Source organism: Phaenicophaeus curvirostris, chromosome 18 (genome assembly GCF_032191515.1).
Source record: "Phaenicophaeus curvirostris isolate KB17595 chromosome 18, BPBGC_Pcur_1.0, whole genome shotgun sequence".
Classification (NCBI taxonomy): Eukaryota; Metazoa; Chordata; class Aves; order Cuculiformes; family Cuculidae; genus Phaenicophaeus; species Phaenicophaeus curvirostris.
In genome coordinates this window covers 9,587,549-9,600,106 of record NC_091409.1, presented here as the reverse complement: position 1 = coordinate 9,600,106, position 12,558 = coordinate 9,587,549, and positions in this window count along the sequence as shown.

The window sequence follows — 12,558 nt, the reverse complement described above, 5'->3', positions numbered from 1 at the left end:
TTTCAAACTGAACAATTCCCCACAACCGTAGTAAGAGAATCTGTAACAGACATCGATGAAGGACATTTTATTAATTAAATTATGATAATCTTGTTCTTTTTTTAAATAAAAAAAAAGGATGCTACCTTCCAAAACAACATTGAATTGGTGTCACTGGAACCTTCTGTTGCTCATCAATAAATATTCTGTGTCAATAGGCCATTAACTATTAATCCCAGTGCTGGCCATTTGAGAACTTTACATCAACACTCTTGTTATTTTACACATTGCTTCTCATCTTATTAAGTGGCTTGCACATACGGACAAGAGCACAGCTTTGCAAATGAGCCCACGTCAATAACGCACAGGACACCCCTCTGATAAGGCGGGGGCAGAATCACAAGAAAATGAATATGTCTGGGGCTACAAGTATTTATTTACACTGAGAAGAATGAGAATCCACTCTTGACGAACTTATTATATTACCTAAGCTGAACTTCCAACATGTCTTCACTCTCAACCACGTTCTGGCTTCATTTCCTTGTCCTTAAAGCAAATTTGGTGTTAGTGAAAGATGCCAGACTGACGAGCAGAGCTCACTACTCACTGTGCAGGCTGCTGCCTGAATGAGCCTCTCTCCAGGCTCAGCTCCCTGCTGCTACCCGATAGACACGTAAGATTTTTAGGGTGAGAACTGAGCTCACTGACTCAGCCCTATAATACTATCAAAGAGTATCACCTCCAGGAATGCATCCTCCAGAATAAAGAGAGACAATAAGGTAAAAATTTAATAGTTTTGGTTCTCACCCTTCTTTTTTCAACAGTACCTTGCAGCTAAAATGCATTAAATGCAAAAAGCAGGAGTGACACTTAATTTCAATGATGAAAAATGGTGCATCAATAAACAGTGGTTTTTCAAATGAATTCATAGAATCATAGATTAACCAGGTTGGAAGAGACCCACCGGATCATTGAGTCCAACCATTCCTCTCAAACACTAAACCATGTCCCTCAGCACCTCGTCCACCCGTCCCTTAAACACCTCCAGGGAAGGGGACTCAACCACCTCCCTGGGCAGCCTCTGCCACTGCCCAATGACCCTTTCTGTGAAAAATTTTTTCCTAATGTCCAGCCTAAATCAATATGAAATTCAATATGCTGAACGTTGTTCCTCCAAACAAATTCTCTCCAGGCACCTGATTTACAATCTCAAATCAAACACTGACCTGTTGATTTTAACCTGATTCTCCTGTAAGTCACCCTAGAAATATTTAGATTCCCCAACTGGCTTTTCTTTTCCTTCCAAGTAACTATTATGCAAGCCCACAAACCTACTCCAAGCAATTACTCGAGTGGACAAACCAAGAAATACAATATCCTGTATCCAGCTACTAGACAAGTCCCTGCAGTATTTCCTCAGGCTGTTACAGAAAGTGACTGACAAAGTTTTGAAAAGTCCTATTAGTGACGTATATGGTGAGATTGAAGGGGAAAAAATACTCACTTCTTGTTTTAACTCTAGCAGAGAAACAGAAGCAAGAGAGTAAGCAAAGAAGGGAGCTTTACAGTAGGTGTCAAGAGCATGTGGCAACGTGGTAGCCAAACTTGCACACACAGAGATAGAACTGAAGTGACAATTGCTGTTCTGATATTGCATTGCTCTAATTGCTGGCATTTAGCTGGCCAGAATTCAGCAGGAATCGTTGCGTCTTCGACGGAGAGAAATGATGACAGTGTGACAGCTGTGCTCTCTAGTAAACTGCATAATGATATTCAGGTTTCATGGCTCTTTGGTTTGATTCCCAATAGCAACTATCCTATTATCCATGGTCAAGACAGGTTAGCACCTGCTAAAAGCAATTTCTCATAAATTAGTTCATGTCAGCTCTTGAATGGCTGCTACTTAAGCCTAAGGTCTGTCCGTACCCCGGCGCCGCGGCTCTGCCGGTGCAGATGGCTGCGTCCCCGCAGCTGTGAGCCAGAGCGGGGCAGCCCGCGAGAACAATCGGGGCAGTGTGTGAGCTCTGCCAGGTTGTGCACGGCGTTTGCGTGGGGACCCACACCTGCGCTGTGCAGATGGTACGTGTGCTCCCTGCCCCTGGGGGATTGCAGAGGAGGAGCGAACGGTGTTTCTGTTTGCATCTAAACCTGGGTATCCCAGCAGCCACGTTTAGGAGAGGGGTCTGCAGGCCTGGGTCACTGCAGGAGGCAGAGCCCACACCCTGCAGAGCATCCCTGAGCAGCCTAATGGAACTGCTTCTGCCTGCCACTGGAAAACGCATCCTCTGTCAGGAGGTTGTGGAAAGGAGGGAGCTGGGCTCTTCTCCCAAGTGACAGGGGACAGGACAAGAGGGAATGGCCTCAAGCTCCACCAGGGGAGGTTCAGCCTGGACATCAGGAAAAAGTTTTTCACAGAAAGGGTCATTGGGCACTGGAACAGGCTGTCCAGGGACGGGGTTGAGTCACCTTCCCTGGAGGGGTTTAAGGGATGGGTGGACGAAGCACTGAGGGACATGGTTTAGTGATTGATGGGAATGGTTGGACTCGATGATGGGTCTTTTCCAACCTGGTGATTCTATGATTCTATGAGTCAGCAGGCCCACAGCTCAGACTTGACTGCTGCGTAAAGTGGGGCTCACTCAGCCACACCAGATTCTTGCTGAACATTGGCTGTTAGTTTTACATAGCATATTTCCATCCCATATTTCCATCCCAACACATGCAGAAAGATCCTGGACACGCCTTTACTAAGCATCTGAGCCCACATTCGGTCCTACATAGATGCTACTGTGAAGATAAGGATGGTCCGTGACTTAAGAGCAACATTTGAATCACTCTGCTGTAAAAAGGCAGGGTGGCCTCCAGTTCTCCCTCCCTTTGGCTGCTAGAGAGTAACAAGGTGCTGAGGGACATGGTTTAGTGCTTGATAGGAATGGTTGGACTCAATGATCTGGTGGGTCTCTTCCAACCTGGTTATTCTATGATTTTATGATTCATTCTCTCTGTGTAGACCCACGCATGTCTATTTATGCCCACTTTGCATCCAGCTCAGAGACTGCATCATGCAATGAGACCCTCAAGCAACAGCTTTGCAGGCTGAGGTGCCGGCATTGACCTTGATGTGGCGTCATTTGCAGGACAGTGCGCACAGATGGAACATTTCCTCGACATGGACAGTCCTTACGTTGCACAGAGTCCAGTAGGTCACTGTAAGTGCTTTGAATCAATGAGGCATCTCACGAGAGCCCATGCAGGCCCCCAGACTGGGGTGAAACCTGATCACGCAGCTCAATGTGTTACAACAATTTTTGAACTGCGGTGAAAACAAGGAGGCTGCAGGGCAAGCAGTTGTCTCTCCTGAGGAAATAGCCAGAAGAAGAGGAGGTTTACACAAGGCAGGTTCAGGATCATCATATTAGGATTTGAACAGACCAAACCAAAAAGTAGCAGTTGTGAATAGTGTGAAGCAACAAAACTTGATGCCGGTCAGTTGACTGGCAGTGAACAAAGCATGAGCAACGCGACACATTTGCCAGTTGCGGGAATTTCATTGGCCTTTTGTTATAGAGCAGCATTTCCTGCAGATGCCACAATTACCACACTGCAGACCAAGGAGCCTTGTTTCCACGTGTGCTCTTGGGTTCCAGTCTGCTCCTTCTCCGGTGGGAAGTCCCATCCCAAGCGGTGACAGCTGCACGAAGCCTGTGCAGGAGGCACAAGGGCTACATGGTACCTTTTCCCTGCCTCCATTACCACACCTGTTATACTCATTTTATAACTCTAGACTTCCTTTTCTATTTCAGTTTTGTTGCTGCCTTTGTTTTCATTTCCAGAGGATATTTTCCTCTACATTTTTCCCCTGCATCTGTTCTTCTGGCCTCTTCTTCTTTCTCATTTTTCTTTTCCACTCAGTCCTACCACCTCCTATACTCTTGAAACCATACATTTCCCCAACTCTTTCTTCCTCTTTCTTTGTAGACGGCTTCTATATATGACACAGCAATTTCTTTAGCTGTTGTGCAATGTACTAAACACTGCTCAAAGACTTATTTTTCTGCCTAACAGGAGGCTGAGCAGAGCTTTTATCCTTCCTGGGGGGTAATGAAAATGCAAAATGCTTTTGAAGAAAAGCATGGATGACTCACTTAGCACTTTCAAATTCATGTTAGCTAGCAACCAAACTGGACGGACACACCTTAATCCACAAAAATGGTAATGACTCGCATGAAAAAGATTAAATGTCATATTTTACCTGGGAAAAAGTGACCATCGGAGCAGATACTGGTTGCTGTTAAGGTGGTGTGTGTGCACATGGATGTATCACGTCTACAAAATCGTATTTTCGCCATATGCAATTTCTCAACAGCTGAACCCCAGCAAGAGCAAATACTATCAAGCATACAGCACAGAAGCTCAGGAGTTACGTAGACACAGGAATCATGCAGGACAGCACTTGCCATCCAACAGAATCATCTGTCTAAATAACAAGAAGTAACCTAGAAAGGTAGAAAAAGGTATGAGAGTCCATGCAGGAAAGTCATGGTCATCAAGAGCATAAAGATCTCCATTTATGGAACCAGACAGGGAATAAATAAATAAATAAATAATGAGATCCAACTTCATCTGTCATAGGCAAGCTGATAACAATCAATAGACACTTAACGGTCTCTCAGAGCCCCATCTGGGCAATTAGCAATAGCATTAAGCCCATGGAGACATTTTCCAAGTCTGTTTCTTCAGTGGCAGTGACAGAAAAGAGAAATAAGAAACCAAATTACATATTTAGATCCAAATTCTTCTCTCATTAATACTGCATGAAAACTACTGTTACTAGTAAAAATAGAACAAATGACAAAGCTTTGCTTTTCTGAGTGATTTTCTTGTGTTAAATTTTGAAAATTTAATCCCAGTTTCAAACTGTAATAAAGCCTATTGGAGTCAGGAGGTAAATATAAGCGCCAGTGAAGCGCCTTTGGGGTATTTCTTTTACAACCAAATAAATCAAAAATAATGATTCTGCATGCCCCTGACTTCATTAAAATCAAAGATCAGCATTCACGTTTTCACTTTCTCAATCCTAAAGTGCAGCACATCACCCCAGGATTTCTGCGGACAGAAAATAGCACTAGAAATTATTGAAATGAGGAAAGTTTTCTTTTCATCTTCCTTTTCGTTCACGAGAAACAGTGAAGAACAATGTATTAATCAGGCAAAGTACTTAATGCTCCTTCTGTTGGATTAAATATGACACTGCTGCATTATGAATGACAAAATTCTGTATCTATAAGTCATATAACTAAATTACTGTCTCCACTGTGATCTCAGGACTCTTTTCTTGAGAAATGAAGTAGATTCAGTACTTCCACAAATTTACTTGATTGTTCAGAATTTTTCTCCTGTGACTCAGCTGACCCACTATTGTGCAAATTTTGACCTGTGATTCCATAGAAAATAAAGACTAAGGTTGTTGTTGAATTGGAATAATATTTTCTCTTATGAGTTGTGCTCTTTTAGAGTCTACCAATCCAGATCTTCCAAAAACAACAGAGAAAGTAAATTATGCATATGGGAAGTTCCCGTGTGAGATGTGCTTAATTATTATCAATGAAGCAAAACAGGAATCTGTGCACGCAGCTGACAAATGGGGTTTACTCTTGCATTAAAAGCGATTACCTGGGGTTTGTGCTATTAGTGAACTTACACAGACGAGGCAAATTCTCATACAGAAGTCAAGTCTATAATATAAAAAAAAAATCTATTTCAAAAGTTTTTTTATCAGCTCAAGACTTCAGGGAGTCTGTCAGAGAGTAGTGTCAGGCTTCATAAATTTTGGCAAGTTATTAGCACCTTTCTATATCCAAGTGGAGCTACTAGAATCAAATTTGCAACAGATGCTTTTAACTTAATCAATGGGATTTTGGAGACAAAACAGACAAATTGCACACACGTATGTCAATTTGCCAATGGAAAGCCATACCCTGTCCATACATTGGTTACATTGAACAATTAAAAATAAGTGGTGAAATACGCATTCCTTATGTTTTTGCTGTGTGGCATATCTATAAATTGAAGACAATAACCTCAAAATAATAAAGCAAGAAAACACCACAGCTCTGAGCATGCCAAACCTGTATTATGGTAACTTACTGCATCACTTACCAATGTAACAGAAACTCCTTTGAGCTCGCTGCTGCCCTGTTAAGAATCAAGTTAAGTTTTAAACCTGCAGCGCTACTGGTTTTCTTATCTTTGATCTACTGTATGAAGCAATTATAAATCTGTCCTGAGTAGACCTGTTTCCAACAAACTTTTTAACTATTGTGCTGGTGGTGAGCTCTGAACGCCAGGAGCAGCAACTCACTTGTAAAGACTTAGTAAGTCGCTTTATCTGAGATAGTAGTCAGTGAGATGGAGCCTTTATTTCTTTACAAAATCTTATCTAAGAAAGAGGCCTGTATAATGGCTTTATTAACTACTCTAGAAGCCTGACAGTTTTCCAAACCAACAGCCATAACAACTGAGCCACAGCCAGATGCCAAGAGTCGGGCCCCGGTAGCAATTATATTTGGCAGGATAGGTTGCTGAAATGCTTCTAGTCATTGAATTTCTTCTTTAAAACCTCTTCCTTTCCTCTGCCATAATGAGTTTTGCAAACATATATAAAAGATGGCACCGAGACAGCTTGTAACATATTGACTGGGTTAACCAGGCTGCCTAGAAGGGTTTTAGGTATGAAAGTGATACTGAAAGCGATCCTGAATGTTGGCTGCTCACTCCTAATTGATTTACATAAATGTTTATGTGACTCTGATTTGATAAACATTGCATGCAATGTTAAGGGATTCGTAGGACAGATTTTTACAGCTTTCCATTTGGTCCCCATTTATCAGCAGAGACAGAGAAAAGGCCAGAAGGAGAGGCAGAGAAACACCAGGAGATCTAGCATCAGTGGTACTAAACATCACAGTAAGTTTATGATTTCTGATGGGTTAAAGATTTCTCGGCTCCCTGGTAAAACAGAGACGTGGACATACTGGAGCAAGCCCAGCAAAAGGCAGTAAAGATGATTAAGGGACTGGAGCATCTGACATAAAGAGAGGCTTAGAGCTGGGACTGTTCAGCCTGGAGAAGAGAAGCCTCCTGGGGGAAAATGTACACAGATAGCTGACGGGATGCAGAGGAGAAGATGGATCAGAGGTATCCAGTGACAGAACGTGAGGCAATGGGCACAAAATCTAACACACAAAAATTCCACTAAAACACATGAAAAGGCGTTTTTACAGTGAGGGTGGTCAGGCACTGGACCAGGTTGCCCAGAGAGGTTGTGGAGGTTCTCAAAACCCAGCTGGACATGGCCCTGAGCAACCCGCTCTGGCTGACCCTGTTTTGAGCAGGGGTCTAAATTGGATGATCTCCAAATATCCCTCCCACCCTGAGAACTTCGGTGGTTCTGCTGTACAGGTGGGGTCTGAAGAGCAATAAACACCCATGTCATCTTGACTTACACCATCTGAAAGGTTGGATCTATAACAAGATACTTGAGGCAAAGGTGATTTTTGTTACATTCTGGGTTCTGTAGATTGATTTGGTGACATGCAAAAAATTGATAATTTAACATTTATCACTGTCAAACACAGTGGCAGCACAATAAAGAACTATTTTTTTTCTAAACATAGTGTGGGTGTCTATATGCTAATGACAATATCTTACACCTGGGTATAATTGTCATTATTAACACTGATGTAAATGAAATGTTAATTCTTGATAATACATTAAACTGTGAAATGCTTTAAGAGCAGAATTGCTACAGTAAAAGCAACTGGGTTGTTTCTTTGTAATTTGATGGCCCACAGAAGTGCAGAAACATATCTTATGGCTTTACAAATCTGTGATAATTTCCTTCAACTTTTACTTTTATTGCCTTGTCATTAAATTCACATTGAGTTCTTAAAACAAAAATGTTTAAAACAGATGTGGCTGTTAAAGTTACAATATGAATTTTACAACCCTAAATTTTATGACACTGAAAGAAATTTCAGCCACCAAAGTCAGAGACAAGAATGGAAGCAGCAGGCAGCCCTAAGGGTGACAGATTTCCATAACTACCAAAAACTTAAGATAACATAATGCAAATATCGTATACTAGTTGCGCAAGCTGGTGTTCAGAAAGAAAATAATCCAAAACCTCATGAATTGTCAGGATAGAATAGCAATCAAAAAGAAAAAATAAAAAAGGAGGTAAAGCTTTAATGTCCTAGTTCCACATCTGTCCTTTATCAGATTCTTCTACAGACTTAATTTACAGGAACTAAATAGTTTTCTGCACATTGATCCACACAGTGTCTTTCAAGCAGTCCTAAGGCAAAGATTCATTCTAACAAAAATCATAATTCTCATGCTATTTTGGAGAGGAAATTCTACTTCCATTGAATCGGACTATAAAAAATCCCATATCCAGTTTCACCAGAAGTTCCACCATGGGTAGGCAGACAGAAATGTAGACATGGTCTCTTTATGTCATAAAATAATGCATAACAAGTGCAGGAATGACCTCTTGCAGTATATTATCCCACACAATATGTTTTCTGATCTTTCATGTGAATGGCTCCATGCTAATTCCTCATTTCCTGGATTTGAGTATGTGTGCCATAACCCTTCCCCAGCTTGTGCACGTTTCCTTCACTCCCTTTCAGCAAGAAACATCTTCTCATCTTGAATACTCTTCTCAGGTCAGATACAGCAGGATTACATCATAATTATCCCAAGTGTGAAAGGTAAAATACTGATGTCAGCCCTACTACTTGTTTTCTCTTTCTTTCAATTTTTATTGCCTTTCCAGCTCAACAGATCTCTAGAGCTTTGATCCTCTTAGCACCTCTATTTCTACATACTTCAGATCTGAACTGGCTGTCTATCTTTACAATAAAATATCCATAAATCGGTTTAAAACTGTCCAATTTTTGTTGTTTACTCAGCTCTACACACCTGAACTTTGTAATTTTCCCTGGAGGGGTTTAAGGGACAGATGGACGAGGCACTGAGGGACATGGTTTAGTGTTTGATAGGAATGGTTGGGCTCCATGATCCGGTGGGTCTCTTCCAACCTCATGATTCTATCATTCTATGATTTAAGCAGTTTTAGTGATGGTTTGAATTTTATGCTCAGGGAAAGTGGAAATTCCAGATCAAAATAATCATGAGTGAGACTGTATCATCTCGCTGTGTTGTGAGCCGCTGCCTGCTAGAGTGCACTGTGAAGTTTTCCTGTTGGGTTTCAGTGGGTGTGTATTTAAATAAAGAGTGGTATCTCCTAACTAACCCATGCAATCAAGTTGCCACAAAGATTTTTTTTCCTATATTTACATAGTACCCATTTTTTTCATTGCCTCCATGGTGTTCTTTAATTTGTTCTCTCCCAGAAGAGCATCTTAGCAGTGCTCCTGTCATCAGAGGCGGCTGTGCACGACACTGCTCCGTGTTCCTTCTTTCCTCTAACTCTCCAGCAAGTGAGCTCCTGTGGATTTTTTCCTGTTCCCCAACTCCTTGTTCTTATATTTTGCTAAGGACTGAGCACAGACTTTCCAGCCTTGGGATGGTCCTTGATTTACTGCTTTTCCTCCCATGCACTTCACAGTCAAAATTCCATAACTTCCTCATTGTTGTTATTCCCATAATATCAAGCACATCCTAGAAAATGTCAGTCAGCCACGTTATGACGTACACTTTTGGCTTCAGCAGAGAAAACTTTTTCCTTTTCTCTTCCAGTCCTCCCCAGCTCAGGCTCCTCTTCACCAGCAGCCACATTACCTCATGATTTCAACAGCCTCTGATCTCCCCCTTCCCTCATGACTGATCTCAACGCTGGCCAGGTAACTTTCCATATTAGCAGCTAATCTCTCTGCTCCCATATGGTGGGGGTCAGTCATCATTTCCATGACTTATTTTTTCAATATCCGTAAAAAGTGAGGAAGTCCTTGGCATCAAATAGCTTTAAATGATGTCAGGGGTCAACCGTGTCTTTGTTCCAGCACCGTAAATGTTCCCCCGTGCCTGTGCTCGCCTCCAAATGCTGCCCTGTAGTGAGCACAGGGGTAACACAGGTGTCCTTCCTTCTCCTTTAATTTACTGCAGACATTATTATATCCGTAGCGGTTCAGTTAAAAATAATACAGTCCCTTTTCTGTCAGCCAAGTTGTAGGTGCCTGAGAAACGTCTGTGTTAGGAGGGCAAGTCTGGGGCTTGTAGGGAAATCTGATAAAATACTGCCTGCATTTCCAGTAACACATTGTCAGCGAGTCTCAAATCTCTCTCAAAATCTGTATCATCCGTGTGAGGTCACAAAAGCAAAAGAAAGAAAAATACATATATAAAATGATCTTTAAAAAAACCAGCAATGATCTCAGTTGGCAGAAAGTAGAAGCTCCACTGCTTAAGGGAGGCACACAGCTCTGTTTGACAGCTATCAGTCCATTTTCCTCAGGTCTATTAAACTTCATCTGTTTTTAAATTTTCTTATAATTCCTCCCCCATTGCCGAGTAAGCTTTACAAGTAATGACGCTTTCAGGAGTAAAGCATATATATCTGCCAGCATCTTGGCTCCTCTGTCATCTAGATATGTTCAGAGTAGGATTGAATATCTCTTTGATGAATGCTAATGGTTGATTAGTGTAATAATGCTCTCACGAATGGCAGTAAGCTATCACACAGGAGAAAGCGTTACATGAAACACTTAGAGACTGGCAAGAGAAGATGATCTAAGGGGCCCCTTAACATTTTAAGTTTTATAATTTATTGTAGCTAATTTACGTGCAACTTACATGCTATAGTATAGTGTTAACATTATTTCAAGAGTCAGAAATCTCTGATATTGACACTCATGCACATATATAGTCTCATATATACTGAAATTCCCACATAGTCTCCAAACAGTCACAGGTCTAGCTATTGCATGTAGCTTCAGAAAAGGTATTTATTCACTGAAAGTATCACCAACAGTTCCCATTCACAAATAGTTTAGGCGTGATATAATAGCAACACTGCTTCAAACCAGGCAGCCCCTGATTTCACAGATGTGCTGTGTAACTGGCTGCCACCCAAATAGTGATATACCCCAGACATGGCAGTGCAAAAAGATTTCACCCACAAAGCCAGATCAGCTCCTCCCTAGGACTGCAGAATGCAGAGTATGAGTTGTGTTCATCAGCACTGACCTGCATGTTTTCACCAGCAAGAGAAGTAGATGAGGCATCATCCACAAATAACACCAGCTGAGGGTCCTCTGAGACAGCACTAGGTTTCCTTTTGTGCTTAGTTAAAAAAGGAATGCACAGAAGAATTATGGGAATAAATTCCACCTGCTGTTTCCGGAGATGTTCAAGAGCTAATTAAGGCTCCTCTGGTCACAAACCCACTATACAAGGAGGCAAAACAGGAGGAGGAGCAGGGTGTCTGCGTAAGGTTTTCAGCACATTAGGCAGCTTGAAGTGTTGCTATTCAGATCCTGACATCCTGACCCACCTGGGTGATGTCTCTGAAGCTTAGAAATACTGTAAAAATAACAATCTCACATACATACATTTTACTGAGAAGTTCTTGGCTCTTTCCTTCTTTTTAGTAAGGGCTGGACATTTGGTGTGGGAATCAGCACGGTGTCTGGATCTTTTGCAGTCATAGAATCATAGAATCATAGAATAACCACGTTGGAAGAGACCCACCGGATCATCGAGTCCAACCATTCCCATCAAATACTAAACCATGTCCCTTAGCACCTCGTCCACCCATGCCTTAAACACCTCCAGGGAAGGTGACTCAACCTTAGCATGACTAAATCTTTGCCTGTGTCTGACTGATTCATGCAGTTCAGAAATGCTAGTCTGCAAATACTCATCAGAGTCTCATGGAAGGTATCTTCTCCACATAGCTGAACAGGGAGGGCAAGTAATGTGATTGACTATTGCAGCATTGATGCAAAGGCAAAGTAATTGATTTCGAGAAGCATTCAGATATGATGGTGATACCGCCACGGAAATGTACACAAGAAAATTAACTTTCATATGCCAGCAGCAGCTGAATAATGTGCAGTACAAAACATCTGGGACCACATATTAAAATGAGATATAAAAATCCTGACTAACCAGTGAGCATCCAGTGGATGAAGCAGCACAGGGTAATGCAATTCTGATTTAACTGAATCAAGCATAATAAAAAAAAAACAAACAAGGCTTCATGTGACTTACATCATTAATTCTTGGCTATCCTAGGTTTTGAGTGCTTGAATTAATTTCAATGTATTAGGGAAAAGTAATATAAACATGTTTTGTGTATACCTTAATGATTTCAATGGAAGTGCACGTAGGTGTACTAGGCAGCATAACATATGCCTGATGCTTTATACCTGGGTCTGGCATGTGAGAGAGCACAGACCATGAGAAACAGAGAGAAAAACAAGCATTCATTTCTTGTAGCAGCTACAGCATTGAGGAACACCATGGACCTTAGTTCTGCTTCAAAGTTCCTGTTGAACAGCTTTCCAGCTTTTCACAGCTTCCCAGCTTTTCACAGCTTCCCTGATAAATGTA